Source organism: Macaca thibetana, chromosome 15 (assembly GCF_024542745.1).
Source record: "Macaca thibetana thibetana isolate TM-01 chromosome 15, ASM2454274v1, whole genome shotgun sequence".
Lineage (NCBI taxonomy): Eukaryota > Metazoa > Chordata > Mammalia > Primates > Cercopithecidae > Macaca > Macaca thibetana.
Window position 1 is genome coordinate 100409271 of NC_065592.1, and position 21975 is coordinate 100431245.

Here is a 21975-nt window from a genome sequence, read left to right on the forward strand (position 1 = left end):
CATCACTTTTTAATGAAATTTTCTGTGTGCGTGCTTGCAGATTTTCATAAGATAAAGAGATTGGAGTGTACTGATATTCATCACCCACTCCAACAAGCATCAGTTGCCTGAAGTTTTTTTTTTTTTCCAGACAGAGTCTTGCTCTGTTGCCCAGGCTGGAGTGCAGTGGTCGATCTCAGCTCACTGCAGCCTCCGCTTCCCAGGTTCTAGCGATTCTCCCTCCTCAGTCTCCCAAGTAGCTGGGACTACAGGTGTGTGCCACCACACCTGGCTAATTTTTTTTTTTTTTTTTTGAGATGGAGTCTATCACCCAGGCTGGAGTACAGTGGTGAGATCTCAGCTCACTGCAACCTCCATCTCCCGGTTAAAGCGATTCTCCTGCCTCAGCTTCCTGAATAGCTGGGACTGCAGGCGCCTGCCACCACGCCCAGCTAATTTTTTGTATTTTTAGTAGAGACAGGGTTTCACCGTGTTGGCCAGGCTGGTTTCCATCTCCTGACCTCAAGTGATCTGCCCTCCTCTGCCTCCCAAAGTGCTGAGATTACAAGTGTGAGCCACTGTGCCCGGCCTGAAGTTGTTTTTTTGAGACAAGGTCTCACTTCTATTGCCTAGGCTGTAGTGTAGTGGCACAGTTTTGGCTCATTGCAGCCTGGACCTCCCTGGGCTCAGGTGATCTTCCCATCTCAGCCTCCTGAATAGCTGAGACTACGGCATGTGCCACCATGCTTGGCTAGTTTATTTTGGTATTTTTAGTAGAGACAGGATTTTGCCTTGTTGCCCAGGCTGGTCTCGAGCTCCTGGACTCAAGCAGTCTACCTGCCTCAGCCTCCCAAAGTGCTGGGATTACAGGCATGAGCCACCGTGCCCGGCTGTCTGAAGTTCTTGAAGTTTTTTCTTGACCCTTCTGCAGTCAAGTTCTCTTGGTGCTTATCAGAATTGCAGTGTTATATTAGTTTATGTGATTTAATTAATTTTAGTTTTCCCACAAAGGCTGAGTTTCATGAAAGCAGAACCGTTCCTGTTTTTGCCCGTAATTACTTTTCTGGTATCTAGCTCAATGTCTGAATTGTGAGGGCTCAAGCTACCCTGTGCAGTAGCTAGAATTAAATCATAAGGAAATTGAGGCTGTCCAGTTGGTTAAATGTCTTGTCTGCTGCACAGGTATTTGTCATACAGGGATTATTAAGTAACAGTTTGTTGACTTTTATTTATTTATTTTGAGAGGGAGTTTCGCTCTTGTTGCCCAGGCTGGAGTGCAGTAGCGCATTGTTGGCTCACTGCAACCTCCGCCTCCTGGGATCAAGTGATTCTCCTGCCTCAGCCTCTTGAGTAGCTGGGACTACAGGCATGTACCACCACACCTGGCTAATTTAGTATTTTTAGTAGAGACGGGGTGTCTCCATGTTGGTCAGGCTGGTCTCAAACTCCTGACCTCAGGTGATCCACCTGCCTCGGCCTCCCAAAGTGCTAGGATTACAGGCGTGAGCTACTGCACCTGGGATTTGCAATTGTAATTTTTTTTCAGGACCTCATAAGGTTTAGAAAAATGAAACCACTAGGATGGATAAAGAAAAACATATGGAATATGTCTGTGTATGTATTAAGGCATATGCTACAGTGACTTGAGTTCACACAGTGTAGAAGCTGGCTAAGCAGTTTCTATTAGGCTGTTGTCTTTGTGCTAGATGCTGGAGTTTGAAGTCCACAGGGCAGTCGTTTGAGAAAGAAAGATGGATATAAAGTGGGGAAGAAGATGACACAGGAGGCCAGAGGCAAGGTACATGGAAACCATGCTAGTTCTAGTTGCCTTTGTTCCTGGTTGTGTGGGTGGCCTGTAAGAGTTGGATCCTTGGCACATGTAGCCCAGGAGCAGAGAAGCTTAAGGAGAACCCAGAGGAAGGTGGAGTGGATGCAGCTGCGATTCTCGGCCAACCAGTGCCTCACATGAATGGGGTGAGTCAGAAGATGAGCAGCAACAGTGTGTGCAGGCTGCAAGGTGGTTGCTTCATCTCCTGCACCCTTCACCTGCTGCACAAGAATCTCTGTGAGCCATGTAAGGAGACATAAAGGAAAGGAAATTCGGGGGAATATAATTCAGCTCAGCCAAGTTCAAACCAGACAAAGCAGAATGATGAGCTCAGGCTTTTAAATTTTTAGCTCAGGTTGCATGTAAGGGACCTGAAGGTTTCTGTGACTGCTGTAAAAATGCAAATGTAATTCCCAATTTGTGGGTGAGATCATTGATTGATAGGAATGGAATCCTGAAAATTGGATTGGAGGCATATGGTCAGATTCTGTTTAAGCTGGAAACCTTCAATCCTTAAATGCTGCTCTGCTACGTTTGCCAGAGAAACAGCGTTTCCAGCCCTTCCCAGAGGAACTTAATCTCTGTTTGCCTGAAAAACCTGTAATTGGCCTCCCTTTGGGTAGTTGTTGTGCATGGTACTGTCTTCCTGATAATCTGCCCTGTAATCCTCCTTTCTTGTGGATCTGTGACTGGACTGTAGTTGCAGCAGGCCCCAGAGAGTGAGGTGACCTGTGAGAAAGGTATGCTACACTGCAAAAGATTGTGTAGCTTTGCCACTATATAGTCAGGAGCCTGGAGAAGTATTTGTGGCATTGGAGCTTAGGAGTGTAGTATAATAGAAGAAGGAACATAAAGTTGGGTCAGGCAGAATTTATTGATATGGGCTCACTAAATAGAGGTTCTGGATTCAGTGTTATAGTTCATGGGGTTAGAAAGGGCTCTTAACAGTTGGGTCGATTGGCTAAGGCCCATCCCACAAGGCCTGATGCCTCAATTAGATTTTTTCCCGCCTAACGAGGAACTCCACTGAACACTCACTCACCTTGTATGAGAGTCTATATTTGGCCTGGCATGGTGGCTAATACCTGTAATCCCAGCACTTTGGGAGGCCAAGGCAGGCGGATCACCTGAGGTCAGGAATTTGAGACCAGCCTGGCCAACATGGCGATACCTCATTTCTACTAAAAATATAGAAATTTAACTGGACATCATGGCCCATGCCTTAATCCCAGCTACTTGGCAGGCTGAGGCAGGAGAATTGCTTGAGCCCAGGAGGTGGAGGTTGAAGTGAGCAAAGATCGCGCCACTGCACTCCAGCTGGGGTGACAGAGCGAGACTTCTGCTCAAAAAAAAAAAAAAAAAAAAAAAAAAAAAAAAGCCGGGTGTGGTAGCTTGTGTCTGTAGTTTCAGTTACTTGGGAGGCTGAGGTGGGAGGATCAGTTGAGCTGGGGAAGTTGAGGCTGCAGTGAGCCAGCCTGGGCAACAAAGCGAGACTAATAAAATATTAGTTCATAAGGAAAGGTTCACCTAAATGCAGTGAGCCAGCCTGGGCAACAGAGCGAGACTAATAAAATACTAGTTCATAAGGAAAGGTTCACCTAAATGCATAGCCCTTAAATAAATAATTTACATCGTTGGTGAAACTGTACTTTGCTAGGACTCTTTGGAGGATAGCTACACTAAAACCGAATTTAAAATGTATGTACTCTGTTGATCCAGCAGTTTCACTGCTAGGATTTTATTGTATAGATAAATTTGGACAGTATACAAATATGTATGTGTAAGGGTTTTCATTATATCAGTGTTTGTAATTGAGAAAAATTAGAAACAACTGTCTAATAATGGAGTTAAGATAGAGTAAACGACCATTATATGCGTACACTGGAATATTCTGCCACTGTTAAGAAGAGTTTGATAGGAAAAAAAATTCATACAACCATCCCTCCATATTAGGGAATTGGTTCCAGGACCCACTCCCCCCCCCCTTGGCCCCCGTGGATACCAAAATCCATGGATGCGCAAGTTTCTTATATAAAATGGTGTAGTATTTGCATATAATCTATGCACATCTTTCTGTATACTTTAATCTCTGAATTACTCATAGTATGTAACACAGTGTAAATGCTACACAAATCATTATACTGTATTGTTTAGGGAATAACTATAAGGAAAAAAGTTTATGTGTTTGGTAGAGATGAAACCATTTTTGCCCCAGATTTTTAAAATCTGAGGTTAGTTGACTCCACAGATGTGGAATTCAAGGGATAGGAGGGCCAAGGGCCTACTTTATTACACGAAAAATGTACCATTTAATGAGAGACACAAGTTGTGGAACTGTATGTTCTCGCTTATGTTGAGACGTTATATGTTTTAAGCCTTTGCATAGAAATACATTGCTAAATTCCTATCTTTTCCTTTTATTGCATAATATTTTACATCTTTATGGGATACATATGAATACTTGTTACCTGCATAGAATGTATAATAATCAAGTCAGGGTACCTGGAGCATCCATCACCTTGAGTATTTATCTTTTTTTGTTTTTGAGACAGAGTCTCGCTCTGTTGCCCAGGTTGGAGTGCTGTGGTGCGATCTCGGCTTGCTGGAACCTCCTGCCTCCTGGGTTCAAGCAATTCTCCCGCCTCAGCCTCCTGAGTAAGCTGGGATTACAGGTGTGTGCCACCATGCTGGGCTAATTTTTGTATTTTTAATGGAAACAGGGTTTCACTATGTTGGCCAGGCTGGTCTGGATCTCCTGACCTCAGGTGATCCACCTTCCTCAGCCTCCCAAAGTGCTGGGATTGCAGGTGTGAACTACCATGCCTGGCTGAGTATACATCATTTCTGTGTGCTGGTAACATTTCAAGCCTTCTCTTTTAGCTACTTTGAAATATATGGTATATATTTGCTAACTATGGTGACCCTACTCTGCTATAGAACATTAGAACTTTCTAACTGCATGTTTGTACCCATTAACCAACCTCTCTTCCTCACCCCCCATCCCTTCCCAGCCTCTGATACCTGTCATTGTTTTCTCTATTTCCATGAGGTTAACCTTTTTTTTTTTTTAGCTCCCATGTATTTGTGAGAATGTGATATTTGTCTTTCTGTGCCTGGCCTGGCTTATTTCACTTAACATAATGACCTCCAGCTTCATCCATGTTGCTGCAAACATGATTTCATTCTTCTTTCTGGCTGAATAGCATTCCGTTGTGTTTATATGCCACGTTTTCTTTATCTCTCTGCTCATCGATGGATACTTAGGTTGATTCCATATCTTTGCTTTTGTAAATAGTGCTGTGATAAACAGGTGAGTGTACGTATCCCTTTGATATACTGATTTATTTTCTTTTGGATAAATAGCCAATAGTGGGATTGCTGGATCATGTAGTAGTTCTATTTTTAGTGTTTTGAGAAATCTCTGTACTGTTTTTTGTAATAGGTTTACTAATTTCCATTCCCAGTGTGTAAGAATTCCCTTTTCTCCACATCCTTGCCAGCGTCTGTTGTTTGTGTTTTTAATAATAGTTATCCTAATTGATAAGGTGCTATCTCATTGTAGTTTTGATTTGCATTTACCTGATGATTACTGATGTGAGCATTTTTTCGTATATCATTTGGCCATGTGTATGTTTTTTGATGGCTTTTGCCCACTTTTTAGTGGGATTGTTTTTTTTTAATTGTTGATTATTTGAGCTCATTGCATATTATGGATTTTAGTCCTTTGTCATGAATAGTTTGCACACATCATTTCCCATTCAACAGGTTGTTTCTTCACTCTGTCATTTGTTTCCTTTGCTGTGCAGAAGCTTTTCAGCTTGTTCTATTGGTTATTGAAAGAGATATATTAATACTTTGATTTTGCATTTGTCAGTTTCTCCTTAGCTCCGACACTTTGTGCTTTATACATTGTCATATGAGGGTATGTTCTTAGATGCATTGGTATTTAGAGCTGTATATCAACCAGGTCTTTTAAAATCGCTATTGGCTGGGTGTGATGGCTAATGCCTGTAATCCCAGCAGTTTGGGAGGCTTGAGGCGGGAAGATCACTTGAGTCTTGAGTTTGAGACCAGCCTGGGCAACATAGCAAGACCCCATCTCTACAGAAAATTAAAAAAAAATTAGCTGTGTGTGGTGGCACACACCTGTAGTCCCAGCCGTTCGAGAAGGTGATGTAGGTGGATCACTTGAGCCTGGGAGATGAAGGATGCACTCAGGAACCCTGATCTTACTACTGCACTTAGCCTGGGTGACAGAGTAAGACCCTGTCTCCAAAGCGGGGAAAAAGTAGAAAACCACTATTAAGTGTTCTTTTTAAGGGAGAAGTATTAGTAGAGGTAAAGTTATTTAGCTTGATACTAATGTTGCTGCAGAGTTTTCCTTTGGTTAGTATGTGCAGGGTATATCCTTTTTTACTCTTTAATTTCAGTCTTACTTATTTTTCAAGCATGTGTTGCTTAATGATGAGAGTATGTTCTGAGAAATGCATTGTTAGGTGAGCATTATAGCATGTACTTGCACAAAACTTAGATGGTATAGCCTTTGACACACTTAGGCTAAATGGTAAAACCTATTTGCTCCTAGGTTACAAACCTGTGTAGTATAGTATGTGACTGAACTGAATAGTGTAGACAGTTGGAACACAATGGTAAGTAATTATGTATATAAACACAAAGAAAGTACAGTGAAAACATGGTATAAAAGATACAGAAATGGTACAACTGTATAGACCACTTACCATGAATGGAGCTTGCAGGATTGGAAGTTGCTCTGGGTGAGTGAGTGGTGAAAGAAAACTAATACTCAAGATCATCTGTATCACTGTCTTCCAGCTCGGCTCTTTGTCACAGTGAAAGGTCTTCAGGTGCATTAACACATTTGGAGTTGTCATCTGTGATAACAGTACTTTCTTCTGGAGTACCTCCTGAAGGACCTGCCAGAGGCTGTTTTACACTGAACTTTTTTTTTTTTAAATAAGTATGAGTACAGTCTAAACTAATGATTAAACATATAGTTAATACATAAACCAGTAACATAGTTGTTTATTGTCAAGTACTATGTAGTGTACATAATTGTACTATACTTTTTTTTTTTTTGAGACGGGGTCTCACTCTGTCTCCCAGGCTGGAATGCAGTGGCACGATCTAGGCTCACAGCAACCTGCACCTCCTGGGTTCAAGCAATTCTCCTGCCTCAGCCTCCCAAGTAGCTGGGATTACAGGCATGTGCCACCATCCCCGGCTGTTTTGTATTTTTAGTAGAGATGGGGTTTCACCATGTTGGTCAGGCTGGTCTTGAATTCCTGACCTTGTGATCCACCCACCTTGGCCTCCCAAAGTGCTGAGATTACAGGCGTGAGCCACCGTGCCCGCCCTGTACTGTACTCCCCCCTCCCCCCACCAAGATGGAGTTTAGCCCTGGTTACCCAGGCTGGAGTGCAATGGCGTGACCTCGTCTCACTGCAACCTCCACCTCCCAGGTTCAAGCGATTCTCCTGCCTCAGCCTCCTGAGTAGCTGGGATTATAGGCGCCTGCCACCATGCCTGGCTCATTTTTTTTTAAGTAGAGACAGGGTTTCGCCATGTTGGCCAGGCTGGTCTTGTACTCCTTACCTCAGGCGATCCATCCACCTCAGCCTCCCAAAGTACTGGGATTACAAGCGTGAGCCACCATGTCCGGCCTGTACTATAATGTGACTTTGAACACAGTAGTTTTGTTTGCAGCACAGTGGGTTTGTTTACACCAGCATCACCACAAATGGCTATGAAATACTAGACAATAGGAATTTTCTAGCTCCGTTATAATTTTTTTTTTTTTTTAAACAGGGTCTCGCTCTGTGGCCAAGGCTGCAGTGCAGTGGTGCGATCTTGGCTAACTGCAGCCTCTGCCTCCTGGGTTCAAGTGATCCTCACGCAGTCTCCCTAGTAATTGTGACTACAGGCACGTGCCACTATGCCTGACTTGTGTGTGTGTGTGCGTGTGTGTGTTTAGAGGTGGGGTTTTGCCACGTTGCCTAGTCTGGTCTCCATCCCTTGGACTGAAGTGATTTGCCCACCTTGGCCTCCCAAAGTGCTGGGGTTACAGGTGTGAGCCATTGTGCCTGGCTCTGTTATAATCTTATGGGACTGCCGTTGTATATGTGATCCATTGTTGACTGAAACGTCACTGTATGGGGCATGTTGACTGAAACATCACTGTATGGGGCATGACTGTACTTACGTTTTGAAAGATTCTCTTGCTAACAATACATACTAGAATTAATTTTTTTTTTTTCTTGGAGTCTCGCTCTGTTGCCCAGGCTGGAGTTCAGTGGCGCAATCTCAGCTCACTGCAAGCTCCACCTCCCGTGTCATCGCCATTCTCCCGCCTCAGCCTCCCGAGTAACTGGGACTACAGGTGCCCGCCACACGCCCGGCTAATTTTTTTGGTATTTTTAGTAGAGACGGGGTTTCACTGTGTTAGCCAGGATGGTCTCCATCTCCTGACCTTGTGAGCCACTGTGCCCAGCCAGTATATACTAGAATTTTTAAAAATCTTGTGTATTTCTTATGATTACAGCATCTGTCTATTAAATTCTTTATGTTTGAAATGCCTGGTGTGGTTCCCATTTTCCCACTTGGGTCCTGTTAATCTTTTAAGCCTAGTTCTCCAGCCTTCTCTTAAAGTCTATGAGCCACCCAACATATTCCAAAAACTGCCTTTTACCAGAGTTAGACAGCCCTAACTGGTACACGTGGCCAGGTCACACAAAGGACGAAGACAGAATTGGAAGGCAGGACCAATTAATCCACAGCTCAGATATGTGATTTTCACAGGCCATGTTGCTTTTGAGCAAAGAGGTAATACAGAGCTTATTTAAAATCTTTTTTGTAGAGTTTTTTTGGAGACAAGATCGCGTTTTGTCACCCAGGCTAGAGTGCAGTTGCATGATCTCGGCTTACTGCAGCCTTGGCCTCCTGGGCTCAAGCTGTCCTTCTGTGTCAGCCTCCCTAGTAGCCGGGACTACAGGCATGCATTGCCATGCCTGATTTTTTAAAATTTTAGTAGAGATGAGATCACCCTATGTTGCTGAGGCTGATGTTGAACGCCTGGGCTCAAGCAATCTTCCCTCCCTTGCCTTCCAAAGTGTTGGGATTACAGGTGTGAACCACTGTGCCTGGCCTATTTTCAACTTTTTCTCATGGTAGTTTTCAGTTGTATGCAGCAGTCAAGAAAATAGTTCAAAACAACCCTGTTTGTTTCCTTAACACAATTCCAGCAGTCGTTGATAGAGCTTCCTTGCTTCTGGTATGACAGGATATTTCAAGCTCCTCTAATATCCTTCTCATCTGCAATCGGCTATTTCTCTAAGAAACTTTGGTTTCTGATAGTTTTTACGAGGGATGTCTGTGTAAATTTTACTTTAACTTTGTAGCTGTTGGGAGGATTGTTTAAATTACCGGTCCATTATTACCAAGAGTTGGCCATTTACATTGATCCTTGCGGGTGACCTTCAGAAACCCATCAGAGACCCAGAGAGACTGCTTGTTGTCCATAGTTTTGGGCACTTAGGGTTGTGCCATGGACTATTTGCCAGTTTTATGAAACCTATAGATGCCTCTTCAGAATCTTTCTGAACACAGTGAATGAAATACACAGGATCACAACAGAAACCAATTATGTTTAAACAGTTATACAAATATTACTACCCTGTTAAACAGAAGACTGACGTCTTTGTCAGTAATTTTTTTTTTTTTAAGACAGTCTCGCTCTGTGACCCAGGCTGGAGTTCAGATGGCACAGTCTCAGCTCACTGCAACCTCCACCTCCCGGGTTCAAGCGATTATCCCGCTTCAGCCTCCCTGGTGGCTGGGACTACAGGCGCATGCCACCACACCCGGGTAATTTTTGTATTTTTAGTAGAGACGAAGTTTCACTATGTTGGCCAGGCTGGTCTCAAACTCCTGACCTCGTGATCTGCCTGCGTCAGCCTCCCAAAGTGCTGGGATTACAGGTGTGAGCCACCGCGCCAGGCCTCTTTGTCAGTAATTGAAGTGACAAGACAATATTGTTGATACATAAGTAATTCAGATTTTGTTTTTTAAGATATTAAAATTAAGGGTTTTTTTGTTTTGTTTTTTTGAGATGGAGTTTTGCTCTGTCTCTCAGGCTAGAGTGCAGTTGTGTGATCTTGGCTCACTGCAGCCTCAGCCTCCCAGGTTCAAGCATCCTCCCTCCACCTCCTAAGTAGCTGGCTCTATAGGTGCACACCACCACATCTGGCTGATTTTTGTAGAGATGGGGTTTTACCATGTTGGCCAGGCTGGTCTCAAACTCCTGACATCAGGTGATCTGCCTTGGCCTCCTAAAGTCTTGCGATTACAGGCGTGAGCCACTTGTCTGGCCAAGGTTGTTTTTTTTTTTTTTTTTGGAAGACGGAGTATCACTCTGTCACCCAGGCTGGAGTGCAGTGGTGCAGCCTCGGCTCACTGCAAGCTCCGCCTCCTGGGTTTACTTACTCCGTTCTCCTGCCTCAGCCTCCCGAGTAGCTGGGACTACAGGTGCCCGCCACCATGCCCAGCTAATTTTTTGTGTTTTTAGTAGAGACCGGGTTTCACTGTGTTAGCCAGGATGGTCTCAATCTCTTGATCTCAAGATTCGCCCGCCTTGGCCTTGCAAAGTGCTGAGATTACAGGCATGAGCCACTGCACCCGGCCGTATTTTTTTTTTTTTTTTTTAAAGGCAGTCTCCCTGTATTGCCCAGGCTGGAGTGCAGTGGTGCGATTTTGGCATACTGCAACCTCAGCCTCCCAGGTTCAAGTGATTCTTGTACCTCAGCTTCCTCAGTAGCTAGGACTACAGGTGCGCACCACCACACCTGGCTAATTTTTTAGTAGAGATGGGGTTTCACCATTTTGGCCAGGCTGGTCTCAAACTCCTGACCTCAAGCAGTCCGCCTGCCTTGGCCTCCTAAAGCGTTGGCCTCCCAAGGCCTCACACTCTACAGGTGTGAGCCACTGCACTGGGCCAAAATTAAGGTTTTGATGTTTAATAAAAATCAGTTGTGTGGTGGTCTTTGGCTTATCTCCGTTTATATATTCATCAACACATAATTGTTGATGGGGAATGTATCATTGTGATACATTTCGACTTAGATCAAAGTTAATAGGTTTCCGCAAGACTGCCCTCTCACTTTGTATGCCAGCTGCAAACTTGAGGGGCTCCTGTGTCACTTTTATTTCTGACCGAGTACCAATGTGGAGGCTTCTGTCACACTCAAGTTTGATAATTCACTTAGGATGACTCACAAAACTCAAGAAAGTCCAGTACTTACAGTTTATTGTAGCAAAAAAAATACAACTTAGGACCAGCCATCAGAAGTGACATATAGGACAGTGTCTGGGAAGGTCCCAGATGTGAAGTGTTCATGCCCTCCTATGGAGACAGAGTGGATCATCTTGGTGTCTCCATGTGTGACTATATGCACAGAGTATTAACCAGGAAAGCTCATGTGAGCCTCTGTGTCCAGAGTTATTGGTGCTTAATTACGTCAGCATGATCCATTGAATCATTGGCCTTGAACTTGAACTCAATTTCTAGCTCCCCTCTCAGAACTTTGGGCTGCTGTCCTGGGGCTCAGAGCCCCAGCCTTCTAATGCCATGATTGGTCTTTCTGGTTTGGCCAGCTCCCCAGCCCCACATCCTGAGACATCTTGTTAGTATAAACTAGGTGCTCACCGTGAATCACAGAGATGCCCTGTCCCTCTCAGGACATTTCAGGGATTTAAAGGGCACCAACTGGAGCTGGGACAAAGGCCATCCAAGCTCTTTGTTATACCACAGTCAGCAATTCTGCTTTCAGTTTGATGCGTAAGGACCAGGCCTAGTGATACCACATAGCTGACCTGAGCTGTGCCTGAGCGCCTGCACGAGAAGACTGTGTGCTCTGTCTGTTCTGGTGGCAAGTCTAGTCAAGTGTCAGTTGATGAGTTTAAATGGTATTTTGAGCTACAACAAATTCAATGGGATGGAAATATATGTGATTTCTATTGTTGAGAAGTTGGAAGTATTACTGATACTGTGGTTTGTTTACATTCATGATAGAAGGAACTGCTGTACTTCAGGTAGAGGTTAGGAAAGATGAAGATAAAATTTTTCTCCTGTCCAAATCCATGGTCCTTATAAATGTTGATGGTGTATTATACTTGTATTAAAACTTGGTGTTTAGATGTTTAGAGGTTTAGGGTGTTTAATAATTTTTTTTTTTTTTTTGAGATGGATTCTCGCTCTGTCACCCAGGCTGAAGTGCAGTGGCATGATCTCGGCTCACTGCAACCTCCACCTCCTGGGTTCAGGCAGTTTTCCTGCCTTAGCCTCCTGAGTAGCTGGGACTATAGGTGCATGCCACCACACCTGGCTAATTTTTTGTATTTTTAGTAGAGACAGGGTTTCACCGTGTTAGCCAGGATGGTCTCGATCTCCTGACCTTATGATCCGCCTGCCTCAGCCTCCCAAAGTGCTGGGATTACAGGCGTGAGCCACCGCATCTGGCCTAATAATTTTTATATTGATAGGAGAATTTGGGCTCTGAAGACCTTCAGATATCTACTTGGTATATATGATAGCTGCTTTGCCAGGATCCTTAAGTAGCTGAACATTGTGTAATTAGCAATACTTTATAAGGATTGAGCCCTTTATTTTAATCTTTGAAGTTTCAGCTAAAGGCAGAACCTACACCATGGGCCCCTAGAACATCGTCCTTAGGTTCCATCGATTGTAACATTTATTTTTTGAGAAAGGTCTTGCTCTGTCACCCAGTGCAGTGGTGCCATCCTGGCTCACTGCAACCTCTGTTTCCCAGGCTTAAGTGATCCTCCCACCCCAGCCTCCCAGTTAGCTGGGACTACAGGCATGCACCACCTCACTTGGCTAATTTTTTTAAAAAAATGTTTATAGAGATGAGGTCTCACTGTGTAGCCCAGAAAGGTCTGGAATTCCTGGACTCAAGTGATCTTCCCACTTTGGTCTTACAAAGTTGGGATTACAGATGTGAGCCCCACCCTGCCCATTGTAACATTTTAAATGTTTTAAATATTTATCTAATAAAATTTTAAATGTTTATCTAATAAAAATTTTTTTTTTTTTTTTTTTGAGATGGAGTCTCGCTCTGTCGCCCAGGCTGCAGTGCAGTGGCGCATCCTCGGCTCACTGAAAGCTCTGCCTTCCGGGTTCACGCCGTTCTCCTGCCTCAGTCTCCTGAGTAGCTGGGACTACAGGCGCCCGCCACCATGCCTGGCTAATTTTTTTTTTTTTTTTTTTTTTTTTTTAGTAGAGATGGGATTTCACCATGTTAGCCAGATGGTCTTGATCTCCTGACCTTGTGATCCGCCCGCCTTGGCCTTCCAAAGTGCTGCGATTACAGGCATGAGCCACTGCGCCCGGCCCAAGAATATCTAATAAATTCTTGTAGTTACCTAGGAAGGTTTTGAGATGTGCTCTGAGTGTTTTTTCTTTCCAGAACTGTAAAACCTAAAACCATTGACCCTTAAATTTTTGTTGTGAAACATTTCAAACATAGAAAAGTAGAAACAGGCAGTTAATATCTGTACTCAACATCTACATTCAGGAATTGCAGATATTTTGCTGTCTTTTCCTCTTTATGTTTTTAAATTTCTTTTCTGCTAAACTGTCCTTTCTTACCCTATTTTTTTTTTTTTTTGAGACGGAGTCTCGCTCTGTCGCCCAGGCTGGAGTGCAGTGGCGCAATCTCGGCTCACTACAAGCTCCGCCTCCCGGGTTCACGCCATTCTCCGGCCTCAGCCTCCCGAGTAGCTGGGACTACAGGCGCCCGCCACTGCGCCCAGCTAATTTTTTCTATTTTTAGTAGAGACGGGGTTTCACCATGGTCTCGATCTCCTGACCTTGTGATCCGCCCGCCTCGGCCTTCCAAAGTGCTGGGATTACAGGCGTGAGCCACCGTGCCCGGCCTGTTTTATTTGTTTAGTTTTAGAGATGGGTTCTCATTCTGTCACCTAGGCTGGAGTGCAGTGTGGCTTGATCATAGCTCTCTGCAGCATCAAATTCTTTGGTTCATGGGATCTTCCCACCTCAGCCTCCCGAACTGGAACTACAGATGCATACCACCACATCTGGCATTTGTCTACTATTAATAATGATGTCTTAGTTAAAAACTTAACTGGTAAACTCTTGTGATGCTGCTGCTAGTTCTAAACTTAGTTACTTCTTTCCCCTGCTGTTTTTTCCCCAAACTTTTTAAATGAAATTTTCTTTCTTTTTCTTTTTTTATTTTTTGAGATGGCGTTTTGCTCTTGTTGCCCAGGCTGGAGTGCAGTGGCATGATCTCGGCTCACTGCAACCTCCACCTCCTGAGTTCAAGAGATTCTTCTGCCTCAGCCTCCTGAGTATCTGGGATTACACGTGCGTCACCACACCTGTCTAATTTTGTATTTTAATAGAGACGGGGTTTTTCCATGTTGGTCAGGCTAGTCTCGAACTCCCATCTTCAGGCGATCTGCCTGCCTCGGCCTCCCAAAGTGCTGGGATTACAGGTGTGAGCCACTGCGCCTGGCTGTAAATGAAATTTCTACACATAGAAAAGTTGGAACTATAGCAGAGTGACCCAGCCTGTATACCCGATATCAATATTTTAATTTGCTTACATTTTGCTCTGTTTTTTGCTATTGAACCATTTGAAAGTCTCATTAAATTGCAAACATCATGACACTTCTTTTTTTTTTTTTTTTTTTTTTTTGAGACGGAGTCTCGCTCTGTCGCCCAGGCTGGAGTGCAGTGGCCGGATCTCAGCTCACTGCAAGCTCCGCCTCCCGGGTTCACGCCATTCTCCTGCCTCAGCCTCCCGAGTAGCTGGGACTACAGGCGCCTGCCACCTCGCCCGGCTAAGTTTTTGTATTTTTAGTAGAGACGGGGTTTCACTGTGTTACCCAGGATGGTCTCGATCTCCTGACCTCGTGATCCGCCCGTCTCGGCCTCCCAAAGTGCTGGGATTACAGGCTTGAGCCACCGCGCCCGGCCATCATGACACTTCTTAGAGTAAGGTTGTTATTCTTTGTAACTACATACCATATTTAAGAAAGCTGATTAGCCATTCATATCTAATATCTATGTCCTGTATTCAGATTTTAGCTATATTTTTTTCGTATAAATGTTTGTGATAATACATGTAATCCCCACTATGTTTTAAAGGAAAAGCAAATTCGTATTCTCTATACTCGTATTCAGCACAACACTTCTGTGATCAAATGTGTGTGGGTTTTCTCTACATTATCTGTGTCTCATTTTCTCTGATGACTCCAGTGGGTTGTCCTACAGTTTAACTTAATTCTGAGAGTATCCACCGGGAAATAGCATAACATCCCACCAGACTGCTCCCGCTTCTCATGCCAATCACAAGTCCAGGTTATTCATTTTATTTATTTACTTATTTATTTTTTGCGAGATGGAGTTCTCACTCTGTTGCCCAGGCTGGAGTGCAGTGGTGTGATCTCATCTCGGCCCACTGCAATCTCCACCTCCCGGGTTCAAACAGTTTTCATCTCTCAGCCTCCCCAGTAGCTGAGACTACAGGTGCGTGCCACCACACCCAGCTAATTTTTGTATTTTTAGTAGAGACAGGGTTGTGTTGGCCAGGCTGGTCTTGAACTCCTGACCTCAAGTGTTCTCCTGGCCTTGGCCTGCAAAATGCTGGAATTACAGGCATGAGCCACCATGCCCCAGCCAAGTCCAGGTTATATTATGTGCTTCTGACACACTAGCTATGAATTGGAGGCTCCTATCATTCCTCCTTCAGGTTTGCTAGTATCACTCAGAGAACTCAGGGAAACAGTGTATTTGCTAGATTATCATTTTATAATAAAGAATACAACTCAGAAACAGCCAGATGGAAGAGAGATGCATAAGGCAGAGGAGGAGTGTGGAACTCCCCTGCCTACTCTGGGCTCATCACCCTCCCAGTACTTCCATGTGTTCACTAACCTTAAGTTTCTCTGCACCTGTCCTTTAGGGTTGTTCTGTAATCTTCAGTAAGCCGGCATGATTGATTATGTCATTGCCCACTAATGATCATCTTAGCTTTTAGCCCCCTGCTCTACCCGCCTCCCTTCCCAAGGTAGGGCTGAAAGTTCCAGCCCTCTCACCACTGGCGGGTTCCCCTGGCAATCAAACCACTTCCTGAGGCTATCCAGAAGCCATCAGACATCATTCATCTCATTAGCATAAAAAAGACACTGGTATTCCTAGAGTTTTAGGAATTTGGGTGCCAGGAAATGGAAGAACAAAGTGTGTATTTCTTCACGTTTAACCTTGTGTGACCACCATTTTTTTCTTTTTTGTTTAGGTCTTGTTGCATACCAAGACAGCAGTTTTAAGACAACTTGTTGACAGCCCAAGCTTCAGTTTGGGCTTGACATGTTTCACTATTAGTGCTCCTGTATACTTTTTCATTAGTGGTCCTGGTGTTAACATTTGGGAACTTAGTATTTTTGCATAGTTTTAGGAATCTATTTTCTTTATAAATAACACTGTTCAGTGATAGCAGCAGGCAACAAATACTTTGATATGACTCTACTTCCTGAGATTACTGCTTTTATATCTGAAATGTTGAAATACTCATGTTTTAGCCTTTTTGGAGAGAATACATGGTCGTTGATTTCGTGATACCATATTCATTTATTGAAGCAATCTATGTGTTTATTTTTAAATAGGAAGTGTATCTCGACAATGCTAGTTTCAGTCTGTGTGACCTTGACCAAGTTACTTTAATGTCTGTGCTGTAGTTTTTCAGTTTCCAAGATGGAATTGTTATAGTACGTATCCTCCTCACGGTTGTGAGGAGTGCATGACACATAGAGAGTGCTCAGTGAACGATCATTTTTCTGGTAAGTAGTTGGAGAATTTTTTGATCTCTTTTGAGATTATTATAGAATGAGAATTTTGAGTTTCAGAATTTAAGTTCATGACACATTTTTAAGATTAGAAAAATTGCAGGCCTGGATACTGTTAGATATGAGTTCTGAATTTCTCCTCCAAGAATCAGTATGTCAGTATGTTCAATTCTTTGCCTTCTGCTTTTAAAATTAACTTCCTCTTAAAGCAACCTTTCCCATCCTCATTCTGATTACCTGCTCCACCCTGACTCATTCTCTGCCCTGACTCATTCTCCACCCTGACTCATTCTCCGCCCTGACTCATTCTGATTTCCTGCTCTGCCATAACCATTTTTCCCGACAAACCACTCACCCCATCACTCTCTTTAAATTAACCAATTGGAAATAGTTTAGCCTGTGTGGTCTAACCCTAGCCAATAGGGGAACGACACAGCAGCAGGGGCCACATACATCAGGAATAAGAACCCCTTCCCCTCCCTTGTCCAGGTAGTATGCTCACCATTGCTCCATCTGTGAGGGTGCAACATTCTATAGAAGTAAATTGCCTTGCTGAGAAGAAGAAAAAATTTTATATTCGAGTACTATTTATTTTGCAGCACTGAAACTTTATAACAGTACTTAACTATATTTAATGAAAATGGACTTAGCAAAGGAAAATCCAGCATCTTTTTTCTCTTAATTTCTAAAAAATTTGAACTGAAATAAAAGTTCAAAGAATAACATTAGTGAACACGAATATGCTCTTCACCTACGTTAAAAAAGATTTTGCCATGTTCATGTTGATTAAAAATTGTAGGTGGTGCCATTGTTTTGAGCTAATCTCCTGCACTAGGCCACAATAGACCAGACTAAAATCTAAATGGAGCCACTCATGGTTCCAGACCACCAAACTGAGGTGTTATTGGACCTTCCCAGAAATCAGGAGAGAGGAATAGCCTTAATTTCTCAAACCAGACAGTTCCAGTTGGCATGATAATGCAGTTCCCAATCAGTTATTTCTCTATGGTCCTGTTTTTTCATTCCTTCCTTACAAGGAAAGTAACTTTGAAATGACCAATGCACTTTTTGTTCTGCCATCCTGAAATAATCAAAAGGATCACAGTCAAGTTTAAAAGAGTTTTATTCAGGCTGGGCACGATGGCTCATGCCTGTAATCCCAGCATTTTGGGAGGCTGAGGCGGGCGGATCACCTGAGGTCGGGAGTTTGAGACCAGCCTAACTAACATGGAGAAACCTCGTCTGTACTAAAATTACACAATTATCCAGATGTGGTGGCGCATGCCTGTAATCCCAGCTACTCGGAAGGCTGAGGCAGGAAAAGAGCTTGAATCCGGGACGCGGAGGTTGCAGTGAGCCGAGATCGTGCCATTGCACTCCAGCCTGAGCAACAGAGCAAGACTCCATCTCAAAAAAACAAAACAATACAAAACAAAAAAACAAACAAGAGTTTTACTTAAATGCAAAACTGAGAGCAGCCAACTGGGTAACACAGAATCCAGAGGAATAGAGCCAGCCAGTCCTCTGAAACCGAAGAGTTTAAGGTCTTGCTTATTTAGGCAGAAAACAAATTTAACAGGATTGCCACATTTTCCATACAAGGTTGGTTTATGAGTATAGCAATTTGATTAGTTACAGTTCTTTTCCTTTTCCAATTTAAAAGAGTTTATTTAACATTGCATCTTAGTGTTTTTGTGTAAGAGAAGGAAGTTAATCTACAATGAAGATTAAGTTTAGAGGGATGGGGGTCTTCTCTGGAGCCCATTAGTCTTTTCCAACATTTTACAAAACAGTGTAGGTAAAAGGCTGATCTATAATCGGAGGACTAAAGCTGCCTGTCATGTGACTCAGGTCCCATTATCACATTTCTGAAAATAATTTAAAAACTTCCAGCAGATTTGATTTTGAATTATTTTCACAGTTCTTTGTTTCTGCTTTCTTCAGGCCTGTTGTTTCTGTACATGTAGCCTCTGCTCTGCTCACTGGAATGCTCATTCTATTTTATGGAACAAAGCGTTGCTTGATTCTAGAATCGTAAATAAAGCTATTTAAGATCCTTAAACCACATTATTGTAATTTTGTCTTTTGATACTTATGTTAACCCTCATGTATGTACTCTTTTCTTTCCCTGAATTATTTGAAGTTAACTTACAGAAATTGTGAGTCTATCTCTTTAGGCATTTCAGCATGTGTTTCCAAAGAATACGTTCTCAGGCATAACCACAATGTCCTTGTGCTTTTAAAATTCAACGATAATCTTACAATATCTAATATTTAGTCTGCATTTAAATCTCCCCAGTTGTCTTAAATGTGTATGTGTATGTGTGTGTGTGTGTGTGTTGTTTTTTTTTTTTTGGATACAGGGCCTCAGTTGCCCAGGCTTGATCATGAAGTGCAGTGGCTCGATCATGGCTCACTGCAGCCTTGACCTCCTGGTCTCATGTGATCCTCCTGCCTCAGCCTCCTGAGTAGCTGGTAGCTGGTACTACAGATGTGCATCACCATACCCAGCTATCTTTACTGTGTTGATCACTTGAACTCCTGGGTTCAAGTGATACATCACTCAGCCTTCCAAAGGATTAGGATTACAGGTGGAAGCCATTGTGCCTGGCCTTAAGTGTCTTTTGTAACTTTTGCCATCCCCCCAACCCCCAACCAAACCATGTGGTTTATTCATTGTGTCTTATTGTTGAGTCTTTAGTCTCTTTTAGTCTAGAGCAGTATGTCTACCATTTTTCTTTTTTGACACTGACTTTTTGAAGAGTATGGCCCACTTTTCAAGTGCAAAGTCCACCTTACTAATTTGTCTGTTTCCTCGTGGTGTTGATCTGAGTTGCTTTTGCATCACCTGTATTTCATATAAACTAGAAATTCGATCTAAAAGCCTGACTAGATTTTTTTGTTTTTTTAATATATTGCCACACTTCACCTGGAGCTAAAACAAGTTGTCATATCACATTAAGAAGTGGATAAAGAGAGGTTGATTCCCTTTTAATGATGCCAAATTGTTTTATCTTTCCGTTCTATTGTAGTGAAGGGTCAAGATTGCTCTATTGTAAAGCAACAACATTTTCCCCTTATAATTAACAGGTAACTTATGGAGTGATCCTTCGATACCATACAGTTATTGTTCTCCAGCAGCCTTTCTCCTGATGGTTTTAGCAACTATTGATGGGTCTCTCTGAATGCAGGACCTTCTTCTTAATGGTCTTGTAATTAAGCTCCATTTGACAATATTTTCCATAACACTTGAAGGTTCTGCTAACCTAGAAATAATGCTAACTCTGAACCTAAATTTTTTTTGTTTCCTTCAGTTTTCATCTACAAAGTTAATCACTTAGTAGAATAACTTAAGGTGAAGATGGTATATCTTTAAACAAACCTGAGCAAATTAAGTTTAGCCTTTTCCAGTCAAAGGAGAGTGGGATTTGTTTTAGGAAAGCTCTAGTTCATCTGAATTTTGAAAGCCTTACGTGGCAGCTGTTAAAACCAGGGTCATTATTTTATTTTATTATTATTTTTTAGACTACATCTCATCATGAGGGAAGGACTCTTTTTTTTTTTTGAAATGAGGTCTCGCTCTGTCGCCCAGGCTGGAGTGCAGTGGCACCATCTCAGCTCACTGCAACCTCCGCCTCCCGGGTTCAGGCGATTCTCTTGCCTCAGCCTCCCGAGTAGCTGGGATTACAGGTGCCCACTACCATACCCGGCTAGTTTTTGTATTTTTAGAGGAGACTGAGTTTCACTATGTTGGCCTGGCTGGTCTTGAACTCCTGACCTCAGGTGATCATCCACCTCAGCTTCCCAAAATGCTAGGATTGCATGCGTGAGCCACCACACCCAGCCAGTGGAAGGGCTCTTATCTGGAGTTTTGCATTCTAATATTATTTAAATAGCCACCTTGTATCCTTCTCCTACTGCAACTCTTCCTTCATCTCCTGTCTTAAATTTTTGGTCTATTAAGTTCAACTTGAAATGTTAATGAAGTGGAAAGCAGCAGAAAATATTGCTAAGATAAGCTTACATCTGATAGAAGGGTGCACACTTCAGAATATCAGTAAGTTAAAATTCTCATTTGATCGAATGAATTTGTTAGGATAAATTGATTTTATGTAGTTTAAAAATTTCTTTAATTTGGCCGGGCGCAGTGGCTCATGCCTGTAATCTCAAAAAAATTTTTTTTTCTTAATCTTTGAAGTCGTTCTCTAAAGAGCACAGAAAGGGAGTAGAGTCATGGTTTGTGTTTTAAAATTGGGAAATACTACATTATGGTTTTTTTTTTTTTTTTTTTTTTTTTTTTTTTTTTTGTGACAGAGTCTTGCTCTGTCATCCAGGCTGTAGTGCAGTGGTGCATTCTTGGCTCACTCTAACCTCTGCCTCCCGAGTTCAAGCGGTTCTCCTCCCTCAGCCTCCCAAGTAGCTGGGATTAAAAGTGTGCACCGCCACACCTGGCTCATTTTTGTATTTTTAGTAGAGACTGGGTCTCGAACTCCTGGCCTCAGGTGATCCGGATCTGCCTGCCTTGGTCTCCCAAAGTGCTGGGATTATAGGCGTGAGCCACTGTGCCCGGCCTACATCATGATTTTTTTTTTTTTTTAATATAAAAAGCTCTTGATCTTATTTATTGTATTTTTTTGAGATGGGGTCTCACTGTGTCACCCAGGCTGGAGTGCAGTGGTGTCATCTTGGCTCACTACAACCTCTGCCTCCCTGGTTCAAGTGATTCTCCTGCCTCAACGTCTCGAGTAGCTGGGACTAAGGGCATACACCACCATGTTTGGCTACTTTTTTTGTTCGTTTTTTGTAGAGACAGGATTTCGCCATGTTGACTAGGCTGGTCTCGAATTCTTGAGCTCAAGTGATCTGCCTACTTTGGCCTCCCAAGGTGTGTGTTGGGTTTACAGGTGTGAGTCACTGCGCCTGGCCTTTACATCATGTGTTGTATGCTGATGGAACTATGCTAGTGGTAAATGTATACAGAGAAAAAGGATGGGATTGATTAGGCAAGTAACATGGTTGAACGTGGCCCAGAGATAGTACATCTTTTATTAGAGAGACAGAGGGTACTGATCAGTCAATTTGGTGGTGAAGTGATGAGTAGTTGAGTAGTTCTCTTTGCTTCTGTTTTCTTAGCCAGTAGCAAGCCTATCTGCTGAGGCTGTGGTTGGTATTGTTGAATGCTCACTTGAGATGTGAGATTGAGGCTGTGGTTCGTATTGTTGAATGCTCGCAGTGAAATTTGTGTATGTTTTTCATCCACATTTAAC

General features: G+C 42.9%; 2 protein-coding genes across 6 annotated transcripts in view; both read left to right on the top strand.

The window, feature by feature from the left end:
• The window catches only part of CKS2 (CDC28 protein kinase regulatory subunit 2), a 974690-nt gene that overhangs the window by 21805 nt on the left and 930910 nt on the right, over positions 1 to 21975 (top strand). The gene's annotated exons all lie outside the window — the stretch shown is intronic.
• Positions 1 to 21975, top strand: part of SPIN1 (spindlin 1) — an 86412-nt gene that overhangs the window by 10877 nt on the left and 53560 nt on the right. Inside the window, exons 1-2 of one of the 5 annotated variants that reach the window (XM_050761288.1) lie at positions 313 to 3328; positions 3400 to 4479. The exons of 3 other annotated variants lie outside the window; for them this stretch is intronic. The gene's annotated coding sequence lies outside the window, so the exon portion shown is untranslated. Of the gene's footprint in view, positions 1 to 312; positions 3329 to 3399; positions 4480 to 14867; positions 16703 to 21975 lie in introns of those variants that run through there. One more of the 5 variants, XM_050761285.1, reaches the window with a different exon arrangement.